Source organism: Myotis brandtii, unplaced genomic scaffold (genome assembly GCF_000412655.1).
Source record: "Myotis brandtii unplaced genomic scaffold, ASM41265v1 scaffold315, whole genome shotgun sequence".
Taxonomy (NCBI): domain Eukaryota; kingdom Metazoa; phylum Chordata; class Mammalia; order Chiroptera; family Vespertilionidae; genus Myotis; species Myotis brandtii.
In genome coordinates, this window is record NW_005362075.1 from 1719772 (window position 1) to 1735448 (window position 15677).

The following is a 15677-nucleotide window of genomic DNA, read 5'->3' on the forward strand; positions in this document are numbered from 1 at the left end:
CCTGCGGTCCCTTCCCCATGTCGGCCTCCCCACCATAGGCCTCAATCGCTGGCCAGGCTGAGGGACCCCACCCATGCACGAATTCGTGCCCCAGGCCTCTAGTGTAATAGATAATTACACACACAAAGTTACTACTTTAATATAAAAATATGAAAAATTGGTGTTTATTTAAAATGCCATATTACTTTGTATTATTTACTTTCCTATTACATAAATGCTATTATTTGAACAAAACCACAATAGAACTACTTAACAGTGACAATTGGTAGTAATTATAGTAGGATTAATTAAACAATACATGGGAGTAAAAAGTAAAAAAAAAAAAAACCAAAAAACACAAATTTGCCAAGTGCCCAAACATACCCACAGTCCCCTCTCCCCACTCCTTTGCTTTCTCCTGTGGTCCCCTGGTCACACTTCTAGGTGCAAGACCATATTCTCTTCTCTATGGGAACCAAGGCAGGTCATTTCCCACTCAGAGCCAAAGCCCACCCTTCACAAGAGCACTGATCATTCCTTCCAGCTTTTCCTGTAGGCTAGAGAGTGCTGGAGAGTGCTGGATGGGGTGAGACCAGTTCTCTCTCCTACACACTGCTCCTTCCCAATCTTGTCAAACTGCATCACTTTCAGTGGCTGTTTCCCTACTTCCTTCCTCCACATCTCTGGATCAAGTTCACACTCTGGGACCAGCACTGAAGACTCACCAATTGAGCCCAAAGATCCAGGCTTCAGAATGGGGGGGTCCATGGTGGGAGACCTTGTAGGAGAGAACCCCACCTGACCCCACCCCAGAAGGAGCCCATTGAGCAGATGCTCAAAGCCAAACTCTTTTGTCCTCCTCCACTTTCACACACACACGCAGCTCAGAGGACCAACCAAGGAGTAGGAGAAGGAGCCTGGATTGCACAGAAAGTACAGCCAGGAGAGCGAGGCTGGATGCAGCCAGGGAAGAAGGGGCAGTGTCAAATGGTACTGAATGTTCTCGTAGGATAGGTCTGTCTACAAGACAGCATGTGGCCCAGTCCTGTGGATAATGAGTCAGAAGTAGTAGCATCACCCCTGATGCTGCCCAAGTGGTGTCAGAGCTGTAGCCTTGTAAAACTGTTTTATAATCTTTATGATGACACCTCCTGTCAATGGAAGGTTGATCCTGTTTAGTGGAAGTCTTTTTGCCTGGGGAGCACTTGGGCAGGTTTGGGTGTATGCAGATTGGAACAGCTGAGTACTGAACTGCTCTGCCAAACAGAAGAAAAAGAATTTGGACATCCATGGGAGGGAAGGGGAGAGCATCAGAAAAGGAATGGAGAGGGAGAAACCAGTAAGTGGGGGAAGGTTGGGCAGCTGGGGGCAAAGAGGAACATCAGAATCCTATCTAATAAAAGAGTAATATGCAAATTGACCATCACTCCAACATACAAGATGGCCACCCCCATGTGGCCACAAGATAGCCAGCAGGGGAGGTCAGTTTTGGGCGATCAGGCCAGCAGGGGAGGGCAGTTGGGAGGGGCCAGGCCTGCAGGGGAGGGCAGTTGGGGGCAACCAGGCCAGCAGGGGAGGGCAGTTGGGGGTGACCAGGTCGGCAGGGGAGGTCAGTTGGGGGCGAGATCAGTCCTGCAGGGGAGGACAGTTGGAAGTGAGATCAGGCTGGCAGGGAAAGGCAGTTGGGGGCAAGATCAGGCCAGCAGGTGAAGGTAGTTGGGGGTGGCAAGGCTTGCAGGGAAGGGTAGTTAGGGGTGACCAGGCCTGCAGGGGAGGGCAGTTTCAATCAGGCTGGCAGGGGAGTGGTTAGAGGGTAATCAGGCTGGAAGGGGAGTGGTTAGGGGAGATCAGGCTGGCAGGCAGGTGAGCAGTTGGGAGCCAGCAGTCCTGGATTGTGAGAGGGATGTCCAACTGCAGTCAGACATCCCTCGAGGGGTCCCAGATTGGAGAGGATGCAGGCTGGGCTGGGACATACACACACACACACACACACACACACACACACACACACACACACATGCATGAATTTCATGGACTGGGCCTCCAGTGTTGAAATAAGAAAGACTGCTGAGTGACTCTAAATTCTGTGCTGGACAGTGCTCAGTATGGCCCCTCCTCAGGTGGGTGGAAGTGTGGGCCATGTTCAAGGATCTTTGTGTGCATGGATCTCTTGGATGTGGAGATGGAGCAGTTGGTCGTGTGGAGTGAAAGTGTTCTTGGGTCTGCACCTTGAGAGCATGGGGTCCTTCAGGGATCCACAGAATTTAGAGAAGCAGAGGGGGCTTCAGAATGGGAATTGAGGATAAGCTGATCTAGATCTTAAGCACCTCCAGCTGACATCTGGATCACTCTTGTTCACTGCACAATACCTAATAAACTTGAAAATCACTATTCACCTTTCCAAAGTACATGAAGCCCTCTAGTACTATATCATCTCCTCAAAGGTAAATGGATGTGTGCACATCTGCCATGTTGTGCAGTGTCTAACACCCCTTCCTTGCACTTGGCCAGACCACAGTCACTCAGAGCCAGAGATGGACCACACAGCTAATAGATGCAGGGCTAAGGCTTATTTTCTTCCACCCCCAGCTTTGGGCTTTCCCCCCAAACTACCACAGCTGCTTATGAGTTTGGCTAGAGCCAATTTGGATTTGAAGGCAATTTATTAAAATGTGTCCTGGGAGTCAGAACAGGAGACAAGGAAGGCTTGTTTTTTCTAAGTGAATGTCCCAGGGCTATGAGCTCCAAGCAAACACATTCCTGAATCTTTGCCACCACATTTAAAACCAGAATAGAAAAGTTATAAATGGGCTATTTCTCTCCATAGGTAAGAGAACCACAGGATGTTAGGGCTGGTGGAGACGGGCTGGTGAGGTGTTTCCCTGCCCAAATGCTCTACAGCATAAGTGACTGAATTCTCTACCATGCACCCTTTAGAGTTCCATAGGCAAAAAAGAGAGCTATCTTTTTTTCTCCTGCAACACCTGAATGAATCCCATTTCTAATTTTTTTTCATTCATTCCCCTGACCCCATCCCCTTTGGCAACCATCACCTTATTCTCTATATTTATGGGTCTGTTTCTGTTTTATTTGTTTGTTTTATTTTTTAGGTTCTACATACAAGTGAAAGCCATCACCTTATTCTCTATATTTATGGGTCTGTTTTATCTGTTTGTTTTATTTTTTAGGTTCTACATACAAGTGAAACAAGATGGTATTTGTCTTTCTCTGTCTGACTTATTTCATAGCATAATACCCTCTAGGTCTATCCATGTTGAGCAAATGACAAGATTTTATTCTTTTTTGTTGCTGAGTAATATTCCAGTGTGTGTGTGTGTGTGTGTGTGTGTGTGTATTACATTTTCTTTACCTATTCGTCTATCAATGAGCACCTAGGTTGCTTCCATATCTTGGCTATCTATAATAATAAAAGTGTAATATGCTAATTAGATCAGACATCCTTCTGGACGTCCTTCCAGATGACCTTCCGGACAAAGCTGCTGCTGCAAGGGCAGAGCCCCTTGCACGAATTTCATGCATCAGGCCTCTAGTTGTAAATAATACTACAGTGTACACAGGAGTGCATATATCTTTTCAAATTAGTGTTTGTGCTTTCTTCAGATAAATACCCAGAAATGGAATTGCTGAACTGTATGACAGCTATATTTTTAATTATTTGAAGAACTTCCATACTGTTTTTCAGTGACTGCACCAATGAGCATTCCCACCAACAGTGCAGGAGAGTTTCTTTTTCTCCACATCCTCGCCAATACTTGTTGTTTACTGATTTCTTGATAATAGCTGTTTTGACAGGTATGAGGTGATATCTCATTGCAGGTTTTTTTTGGTTAATCCTCACTAGAGGATATTTATTTTTCCCATTGATTTTTAGAGAGAGTGGAGGGGAGGGAGGAAGGAGAGGGAGAGAGAGAAACATTGATGTGAGAGATCCACATTGACCAGCTGCCTCCTGCATGCACCCCAACCAGGGCCAGGAATCGAACCTGTAACCCAGGTATGTGACCTTGACCAGGAATCAAACCCCCAGCTACACTTACTATCTGCAGGGACTCAGTCTCTCCATCAGCAAAATGGAAATAATAAATTTTACTTTGCAGAGTTTTGGTGAAGAAGTAAGATGGATGTGCAGTGCCTGGCACATAGTAGGTGTTAAATAAAAAGCTGCTATGACTAAAATGATGACACTGAGATGAAGATAACTTCTGATGCAGAGCTTGGCACAAAGGTGAGTGTTCCAAGCAGGGGCAGTGAAGGGTTACCTGACTAAGATTAGCCAAGAAGTTCATGATCTTTTAATAACAGTCAGGAGGAGAGAGAATTCACAGGCATTTAGTACTCTTATATGCCATGACTTTAATTAATCCTCACGTCAACCTGTCAATTGAGTGGTTTTATGACCAAGTCTACAGGAGGAAACATTAATACAGACAGGTGCAGTTGCTCACCCATGTTCTCAGGGGCAGGAACTGGTGGAATTTCTGGCACCTGAGGCAGGAAGTGTTTCTGGGCTCCAGGTACTCTCCCTATTCTCTTTAAATCAAATCAAGTCCTGGAAACAACTCAAAGCTCACCCTCTTTCAGGCCTAATCCCCATGCCTTTGTTTAACAAAAAACACGGTTTCATTCCAGGCTGGCCTAGTTCAAGCTGACCTGGGCAAGGCTGTTGCTTGGAAGGTGGACAGAGCCTCCTGTTCCCGCCCCTGCGCAGTCAGAGGACATGACCCTCTCTCTTCTCCAGGCCTTGTAAACCTGCCTGCCTTGGCTTCAGCTCTGAGCACTTGACCTCGGAGATCCCTCCCTTCCTTTGGAACATGGAGTGAAGACATCCTGTATGGACATCCCAGGTGCCTATTCACTGGCAGTGGGACACTTAGTCAAGTGACTTCACCTCACTGTGCCTCAGTTTCCTGCAAAATGGGGATAATGGTTCCCACATCAAAGGTTGCTGGGAGAATTGTCAATATGATGATGTATAGAAAGTGTCCCGCCCACAGCAGGTGCTCAATAATGTCAGTTTCCTGTTCTGTCTTCCCATAGCATCCCATGCTTCTATCACAGTGGCCGCTGCCATTTCTGTGCACCACCAATATGATCCTCATATTTTCCTCTACATTAATTCACCTTTAAAACTCAATCTCAGTTCTACAAATAGAAAACCGGCAGCACTTGGCAAACATTTGCTCCTTTGTTTAGTCAATACTTACTGAGTGCTCAACATGTACCAGGTGCTGTTTCAGATTCTGGAAATACAGCAGTGAACCAAGGACCCCCTACCCTCATAGAGCATGCATTCCCATGGGGGAGATGGACAGTGAACAAATAGAGATTGAGTATGACATCAAGTGGCACAAGGCTAGACTTGTGGGGGTGGGACACCTGTTTCATTTTGTGGGGCCAGCAGAGGTGGACTTCCCCGACGCTAATGAAGCTTAAACCTCAGAGCTCTTTGCATGACCAGGTCCCTTCTTATTCCCATTCTAAATACTTCCCTACCAAATTCTGTATCCACAATCACGGATTCTTTTTCCTAAAGAGTATTCTCAAAAATGAGATAAGCTTCAGGCCCCACAAAGTCTGGTCCTGCTCCTAGTTAGTCAGGAATGGCCTCTCTAAGAAGGTAACATTTGAACATGGACTTGAATAAATAGAAAATAACTGTTAAAATAAACAACACAAAATTATTGGCACTGCAGAAGCCAGTGACTCTAAAAAGGTCCCAATCTATCTGCTTTGCTGAGTGAAAGGATCCATTTGAAACTCTATCTCAGGCCAGGTCTCCAAAACAAGTTGAGCTTGAAAGTGTCTATGTCTTCCCAGACCTACCCTGCCCAGCCCCAGATTTTTGGCCTAAGGGAGGCCTGAGAAGTGGGGCAGAAAGGGTGGGAGCATCAGCAGGCCTTGGGTCTCAGGGAATGGCAGGGAGTGCAGACCAGTAGGAGGAAGAATCGAAACAGACAATACCAGGTGTTGATGAGAATATGGAGCAACTAAAACCCTCATCCACTTCCGGTAGGAATGCAGAGTGCTCTAGCCACTCTGGAAAACAGTTTGGCAGTTTCTTACAAAGTTAAACACATACTTAACACGTGAGTCAGCAAACCCTTCCCAGCTATTTACCCTAGAGAAATGAAAACTTACATTCACACAAAAACCTGTACATGATGTTCATAGGAGCTTTATTCATAACAGCCAAAACCTGGGGGAGAGAGGAAGGAGTCAAAAACAGCCCAAATGTCCAACCACAAGTGAGCATGTGAACAAATTGTGGTCTAGCCTTGCAATGAAATACTCCTCAGTATTACGAAGGCACAACAACTGATATACCCAACAGCGTGTGTGAATCTCACAGACATTATGCTGACTCTGGAAGAAACTAGATACAAAAGAGCTTATCTGTGTGGTTCTAATATGACACTTTAGCTCTAGGTACAGAAAGCAGATGATTTTAAGGTGACACAAAAGAACTTTCTGGGGAGACTGAAATGGATCTTGATTGTGCCATGGACACAGAGAATAGCACAGGGAAGGCCTGGGGGTGAATTGGGGGTTGGGTGGATGGGAGCAGAAAGGGAGAAAATGGAAGACATCTGCAATCCTGTCAGCAATAAAGTAATTTTTTTAAAAAAAATCTTGGTTGTGGTATACCTCATTAAATTATATACTTAGAATGAGTGTGTTTTATTATATGTAAGTTATAGCTTAATAAAGTTGATAGAAAATCATATCACAACACATTGTCCACTGGAAAGACCCTCTGTGAACTCAATCATCCACCCCCTTTACTTCAGGCATCAGGTAACTGAGCCCCGGAAAGGGGAGTGACTTGCCAGAGGTCAGGCAGTAAGTCAGGGCTGTTAACAGGCTGGCTAATTGCAATTCACTGAGCCCTCGCCCAACCTCCTTTCGCTTAGTGTTCACTAGACTTGTGAGGCAGCAGCACTCTCTGCCCAAGTTACAGATGAGCACACTGAGGCCCAGAGGTTGGAAAACTCCACGGAGGTCACACAGCCAGCTTCACCATGACCTACTCTGCCTGGGCAACTGCTGGTGGAGCAGGATTGCAAGCCCAGGTCCTCTGCTCTCAAAGGCCAGTTCTTGTCTCCTCCCCACAATCTTCCTTGCAGAGGGAGTGTGAGCTGAGACCCTTCACTGAAGCCCCAGGGCCCAGGGCCCAGCACTGAAGCAGGGGAGCCGACGGGAAGGAGCAGGGAGCACTTGTGAGCTCTCCGCTGTGGGGCTGCGGGCTGCGCGCAGCCACCGCCAGCAGGCGCTTTTCCTCCCAGGCAGAACACACCAGTGGCACAGGAGCGGTGGAAAGACAGCCCTGGCTTTGCTCCAGAAAGATCCGGTTTCCCCTGGATGCGTTTTCCAGCACAGCCTGCCAGGAGAGATTAAGATCGCAGAGAGCAACACGATGCTGCCTGCTGCCCGCGAGGAGCTCCCCCTGTGACCACAGGCTCTTTCTAAAGCGGGGGCTGCCCCAAACTCCATCTCCAGCAGCACGTGCATAGATGGGCTTTGCTGACCGCCGGGCCCAAAGCTCCCAGCCTCTCTGCTCAGCTGCCACATCCCTGACTTGACCGTATTTAAAGGCCCAGTCTGGTCCCCAGGTTGAGTTCTGTAAATAGCCAGGTGGCATGCTACCAATTAAGTGTTGGCCCTTCCTCTCCAATGGCAGGGACAACATGATCCATTACTTGTTTGGAGTTTGCTTACTCAAAGGCAAAGTGACAGACCCACCAAACCTGTCTGGTGGCCTGTATTTCCACTGGCAGCTCCAATGCCAGCCCGAGGTCCTGGTGTAGCACCCAGAGCTACCACCTGGATGCCAAATTCTGGAACTGTGTGACCTTAGACAAGTCCCCGAGCTCCTTCATCTGTTCCCTCTGAACTGAGGAAGGTAGACATTCTCCAAGGTCCTTCAAGCTCTGACCAGAGCATCATGCCTCGCAGACCCCCCTCCTCAGTTAATAATCTCCCTGTAGGCCATTCCTTTGTAGAACACATGTATCTTCAGTACAATGCTTTTTGGCTGGTATTTACATGAGGGGGTGGGATATATGTTTATGTCTCCAAAATTCAACATATTTTCTAACAAAACAGGGTTCGAGAAAAGAATCATGATATATTCCAAATACAATTAGTTGTTTTGAAGAAAAAAAACAAACATGAAAGTAGTGACAAAGCAGATGGTGCCTCTTGGCTCTCCCTGGCACTGAGAGAGGCCAGATTCCTAGGTACAGAACAGCTGGTTGTTAATGTCCATATGAATTATGGGGTGACCAGGAAGCAAAGCTTTAAGCATCTTACAACCTAACATAATCATGTGTTACACAAATAAGCATTTTACTGTATTTTAGTTAGATCTAGGAAACTGGTTATGGGATTGAGGTTAACACATAAAGATATAATTTTCCCCTTTAAAAATAATGGAAAGAAAATAAATCAAAGGAAAAAGAAAGATGTTTCCAGGAGCATTTTCACAGAACAGTTATTTTCAGGGATAGCCTAGTGACATCAAGCTGGACAAGCTGTGCAATCTTCCCAATGTACATGGTAGTAGTATTCTAGGGAAATTCCATGTATATTAAAACCTTGCAAATTTACCTGGTGCTTATTATGTAAAGCAGAGTTCAGTTTTTAGCTCAGGTAATCGTCAACATTAATATCCTGAGAGATGTTATAAAGTCATGTGGAATGCAAGACAATCCTTCATTGTGAAATGGCCCCAGGCATTGCAAAATGTCTAGCATCCCTGGCTCCTCACAGGCCTCCCAAAGCCAGTAGCACCCCTTCAACATTGTGGCCAGAAATATCCCCACACATTTTAAGTGCCCCCTAAGGCTTTCCCACCTTCACTGAGAAATTAGCCTAGGAGGGGTGAGCATGGAGCATGGGGGGAGGGTGCTTATTTCAATCAAAGGTTTCAAAGACCCCATAATTCTTTCCATGGGCTTTTTGAGATATAATTCACATACCATAAAGTGGACTCCTTTAAAGTGTCCAGTCAGTGGTTTTTAGTACAGTCACAAAGTTGTACAGCCATCATCACTAATTCCAGAACTTCTTTATCACCCCAAAAAGGAACCTTTTACCCATTAGTAGTCACTCCTCATCCTCCTCTCCCCCAAGCCCTGGCAACCTCTAAACTACTTTCCATCTCTATGGACCTGCCTGTTCTGGACGTTTCATATAAATGAAATCATATAACAGATGGCCTTTTGTGTCTGGCTTTTTCACTTAAAACAATGTTTTCAAGGTTCACCTGTGGTGTAGTGTGTATCAGTACTTCATTCCATTTAATGGTTAAATAATATTTCAATATATGTTTATACCACAATTTATTGATTGATTCATCAGTTTATGACAGTTGAATAATGGCTATTTTTGGCTGTTATGAATAATGCTGCCATGAACATTGTGTATAAGTTTTTGAATGGGCGTATGTTTTTAATTTTCTTGGGTATATAGCAACTGGGTTGCTGCTGAGTCATGTGGTAACTCCATGCTTAACTTTTTGAGGAACTGCCAAACTGCTTTTCCAAAGTGACTACACTATTTCAAAATCTCACTATCAATATATGAGGGTTCCAATTTCCCCATATCCTCTCCAACAATTTTTACTGTCTGTCTTTTTCAGAATAGCCATCCTAGAGAGTGTGAAGTGGTATCTCACTGTGGCTTTGGTTTTCGTTTCCCTGGTAACTAAGGATGTGGAGCATCTTTTCATGTGCTTATTGGGCATTTGTATAGCTTCTCTAGAGAAATGTCTTTCAAGTCATTTGCTCATTTTTAATTGGGTCATTTGTCTTTTTGGTTGAGTTGTGAAAGGTCTTTATACATTCTGGATACAAGTCACCTATCAGACGTATACTTTTCCAATTCTGTCCATTGTCTTTGCATGTTCAATTTTGATGAAATTCAAGTTACTATCCTTTGGTTGGTATGTACCATAGACTTTTGAACCAGTTGTCCTAGCAGCCCCACCTCACAGAGCAAGGCCAGGGAACGGAGGCTGCTGTGATTTGAATGAAAGCAAAACATCCTTCCAGCTTCAAAGCTTCTTATGGAGATTCCATAAATAGAGTTTAATTTCTCTGGATAAAATCTAAAAAAGTCTAAGCCTGCCAAGTTCAAATACCCTCAGAATGGGTAGCACTAGACCTACCAGTTAATCATACCTTAGGGAAAACTATTCTCAATTGGACTCTTCTCTAAGAACAGACCATGCCCCTGGCGTGGGGAAAGTGTGGGACCCTGACCCCTGGGTGGGCACCACGTGGGTAGAAGGACATGGTGGGGAGCAAGCTGGACAGTGAGGAAGGCCAAGGTCACCTCCTTGCTAAAGGAAGTCACCACGAGCTCTCTCTACTGTTAGCCTTCGCTGGGAGCCTATCCAGTCCCTATCTCAGACCCCACTTTTAGATTTTGCCACAAAAGGCTTTGGTAAAACATAAATATATTTGCAGGATGGGGACACATTCCTAGACGGCTGATGCTAGACTCAGAGGGACCTCAGTGCTTATTTCCTGCAGTCCCTCTAGCTAAACATGGAGAAGTCAAGGCCCAGGCAGGACAGGGAACGTAAGAGCAAGTCCATAGAAGGACAGGGACCACACTGACCTCCTAGTCCCCACTGACCTCCAGCAAGGTAGTGACCTGAATGGATTCAACAAGCAGGACCTTGGGGCATGGCAGTTTGCTTGGGCAGAAAGAGGCACAGATAGGTCAGTGTCCCAGAGGGTAAGTTCATTGAAGGACCTGTTAAGGTAAAAAACCATTGAAACCTGTAAAGAATTTTTGTGAGTTTATTTGAGCCAAACTGTCGACATATGCCGGGAAGCAGAACCTCAATGAATTGAGATAGTGCTCCGGAGAATGGCAGGGTTACATCCGTATTTATACATGAAATTCAAAGGAGGAACATAGGTGGGTTACATAAAATTCATTGGTGATAGATTAAGGAGGAGGGATTAAGCGAAGCGGGGAAACCTCTGGGATTGGATAAAAAGTAAAATGATGAACATATACTTAGGTGGGTGCAGGATCAATTCACATAATAAATGAAGGAATCTGCTGCATCTGTTCTGGGCCCAGCACACCTGGCTTGCCCCAGGGGTTCCATAAAAAGAGAAGTCACAAGTTACCCAGATATCCCAAGGATATGTTATCTTAGATGCAAAAAGACAGATAGGCTCAGTTACGGTAAAGTGGACCTTGTCAGTGAAGATACAGGCCTAGGGCGTAACTGCCCACCATAACTGCTTTCAGTTTCAGTTTAATTTCAGACCATCCTTTGTGGTTATTTTAGGTCTCTGAGTCTGCTAGGCTGCCACGCAGGCCTTCCCTGAGCTTGTCTTGGGGGATGGCTAGGCTGCCACGCAGGCCTTCCCTGAGCTTGTCAGGTCAGCGTGTGGCCCCTTTCGTCCACAGACCATAGGAGCGGGCAGAGCAGCACAGAGGCTCTACACCTTGGAGGACAGGGGCATCATCTCTGTGGGACTACACCGCAAATCACTTATGTCTTAACAATAATAGCTGCCTTTCGCTGAGCCCTCACTAGGTGCCAGGTGCCATGCTAAGAAATGTACATGCATCATCGCCTTGTTCCTCCCAACAGCCTCAGGAGATGGATGTCAATTTTTTTCAATGAGGCCACTGAGGCTCCAAGAGCATTAGTGACTTGCCCAGGATCATGCAACAGGAAAGAGCTAAGCAGGCTTTCAAATCCCAGTCCACCAACTCCATAGTCAGTCCTCCTAATACCCATATGGACTGGTTTCTGGAGAGCCCTCTGGTTCTCAGCTCTCAGGGAAAAGGTCCCTGAGTGGGTGGTGGGCTGCCTGCCTGCTGCCCACCTGATGGGGCTGAGCTTTGCTCAGGAGCAGTCAGAGCCCCGGGCTGTTCACCAGGGAAGGTGTGACTCTCCGCCGGGGTCACAGTGACCCCTGCTGCTCCTTCCACGCTCTTCTGCAAGATCACTTAACATAACAGAGACTCTGGGGATTGTCCAAATGAGAGCCCCCATTAACACCCTATCCTCTAGAAAGTCTCCTGGGGTTTGCAGCAAAGCAGAGAGAAAAGTGAGAATGTTTGTTTCTGGGCTATGAGGTCTGTGCCTAGGAGCCCCTAAATCCCACATCTTCTTACCCTCCTGTCACAAAGCAGAAACTCCAGACTTTGTGTCAGACACTGGAGGTCAGACACCAACTCCAATTCTTCATAGTCCTGCAACCGTGTAAATGAGTCTCAGCTCCCTCATCCGCTAAGTGGAGACATCTGCTAAGTGCTTACCTCTATGCAGGGGTGTGTCTGGAGTTTAACGTAGTGAGCTTCTCTCCTTCCTCAGCCTGAGTGTCCTCATCTGCTGATGTTTATGGGGTACCCAGCCTTCACCTGCATTTCCTCACTCAATTATCACAGGAATGCATGAGGCAGAATAAGGAAATTGAAGCTCAGAGGAGATAAGTTGCCCAAAGTCACACAGTTGGCAAGATGTGGCGCCAGGTTTCCAACCCAAGCAGCCTGGTTCAGGTGCCAGGCTCATAAACACCATGCCACAGTGCCTTCCAGGTCGAGATGCCTTCATACTATGAAATGTGCAAAGTGTGTGCAGGGCTGGGGAGATGTGGAAGAGGAATACATTAGGAAAATTAGTAATTAGAAAAATGAGACAATAATGGGGAGACTCTTTGAGCTAGCGTTCATCTTGGCAGACTTCTTGGAGGAGAAGGGGACTGAGCCAAATCTCACCGTGTCACAGGGTCCAGCGATCAGAAAAGGGTGAAGGCCTGGCTGCTCTCCATTTTCCCATCTCGGGGTAGAGGGTTCCCCACCTCACAGGAACCAAGAGAGAAAAGGCATGATGGTATAGAACTGTCATGATATTGAAGATCATTTATTGTGTGTCCATACAGACCACACGCAGTGCTAAGGGCTTTATGCAAATTATCTCCTGAAAGAAGGATTTGGAACCCAGGCAAGTGTTGCTTAGTTAGAGTGTCGGCCTGAGCATCAAAGGGTTTCAGGTTCGATTCCCCATCAAGGGCACTTACCTGGGTTTTCGGTTCAGGTTGGGGTGTGTGCAAGAGGCAACCATTAATGTGTCTCTTTCACCTCTCTCTCTCTCTGTTTCACCTCTCTCTCTCTCTCTCTCTCTCTCTCTCTCTCTTTCTCCCTCCCATCCTCCCTCTAAAAATCAATGGAAAAAAATATCCTCAGGTGAGGATTAACAACAAAAAAAGATTTGGAGTCAGAAGATCGGGGTTCAGAGTTTTGCCCCTCCATTTTATAGCTATGAATCCTTAAATATTAACCTTGTAACTTCATTTTCTTCACCTGTAAAATCAGATGAAAAATGGTATCACTAATGAAAAGTCACCATTTACTGAGTGTTTTTATGTCTAATATCACACTAAATACTTTAAATTTTTTCTTTTAATCTACACAGCCACCATATGAGCTAGTGAGTGTTACTATTTCACATATGATGCCCGGCTGGCATGGCTCAGTGGTTGAGCATCAGCCTATCAACCAGGAGGTCATGGTTCAATTCCTGGTCAGGGCACATACCTGGATTGCAGACTCAATCCCCAGTGTGAGGCATGCAGGAGGCAGCCAATCAATGATTCTCTCTCATCATTAATGTTTCTATCCTTCTCCCTTCCTCTCTGAAATCAATAAAAATATCATTTTTAAAAAATATTTCACATATGAGGAGACTGGGGGTAAGACAGGGTAAGTAATTTTTTGAGGATCTGAGATTAAATCATGAATCTACAGCTCATCCTCTCTTTTTTAATGGTTCTTTATTGTTGAAAGTATTACATATGGTTCCCTTTATCCCCCATTGACCCACTCCAGCCCACCCCCACCCCAGGCCTTCACTATCCTATTGTCTGTATCCATGGGTTATGCCTATATGCATACAAGGTCTTTGATTAATTAACTCCTTCCCTTTGAGATTCCGCACTCTGTTCCATGCTTCCATGTCTCTGGATCCACTATATTCATCAGTTTATTTTCCACATATGCATGAGATCATGTGATACTTGTCTTTCTCTGACTGACTTATTTCACTTAGCATGATACTCTCCAGGTCCCTCCATGCTGTCTCAAAGGGTAAGCAATTCTTCTTTTTTACTGCTGCATAGTATTCCATGGTATAAATGTACCACAGCTTTTTTATCCATTCATCTACTGATGGGCACTTGGGCTATTTCCAGATCTTATACAGCTCATCCTCTTAACCCCCAAATTATGTTATCTCCCTAACTACCAAACATAGTTGTTTTGAAGTTCAATTACAGTCATTCTTGAAATGCTTTATAACATAAAGTATCGTAGTAATTATTGTCACATTTGAGGAAGATATGTTTTAATATATGGCAAATGGAGGTATTGTATTTTGTTTTATTTCTACGTAATACTTTTCTCAGAGCAGACTCCATTTTTTCCAAGAAGATGGGAGGTTGATCTGTTAGGCTTAGATTTTTTTCAGTGAAGGCAGGATGTCATTAAAAACAAGCAACTTGCAGCCCCAGCATCCACCTGGCACTGGCACTGTGCTAGGGCTATGAAGTTCGTTTTGGAAAGCCATCTCCATTTATATTCCACCACAATACAAGACTCACGGCGGCAGAGACGTTGTCCTGTCAACACCATGTCCCAAACGACCAGAAGACAGCATTTAAGTATCAGGAGCTCAGTCAGTATTTGAGTGAATAAATAAAGGTGAATCTGAGAGAGCAGAGGAGGCCTGATGGAGGAAGGACAGAGACAGGTGTGGCAGATGCAGTCCGCACTCCCCGAGGCCCCAGCCCACAAGATAACTGTGAAGGGTCAGGATGCCATGCCCACTGGGCAGACTGGAGGGGCAGAAGCAGCAAGTCAACCTGAGTGGCTGGTACATATTGAGGCTGAGCCCAGGGTTAGGAGTGGAGAAGTGCTGCAGAGTGGCAGAGGTCAACAAGCCACCATCACCACTGCTGGAATCTGCCCCGCCCACCATCCTGTGGCCCACCCAGCATTACAATCCTAATTCAGCAGATCAAGAAACGGCAGAAGCGACTTTCCAATCCAGCTGGTCTGTACTCATTGCAATTAAGCCCACTAGAAAGAAAACAGCCACAGACAGGAAGACCAGTGTGGCTGGAAACCTCTTGCTTCAGGATAGCAGTACTGGGAACACATAAGTCAAGAGACCCATAGCCCACCACACCCCACCATGGTGCCCCGAGATGAGGGTAACTGGGCCATAAAGAGGACACTCACCTCCTCAGAGAAGACAGATTTTCTACCGCTGATGTGACACCACCACAGAAACCCCTGAAGTCCCAATAGTGAAGGTAAGAGAAAACAAAAACTGGAGCTATAGCACCACCTACTGGAAAACAAAAGAAAGATATCTACTTCTCAAACTGCTAAACAGTTGAGACAGTACTTAAATATACTGTATATACATATATACATATATCCTACCTAATAAAAGACAAAAAGGGTAATTGACCATACCTTCGATACGCTTCCCATTGGCTAATCAGGGTGATATGCAAATTAACTGCCAACTAAGATGGCAGCCACGCAGCTGAAGCGAGCAGGAGGCTTGCTTGCTCCAGTGATGAAGGAAGCCAAGGTTCCCCGCCTGCCGCGGCCCGGCTCTGAGCTCCGAAAGCAAC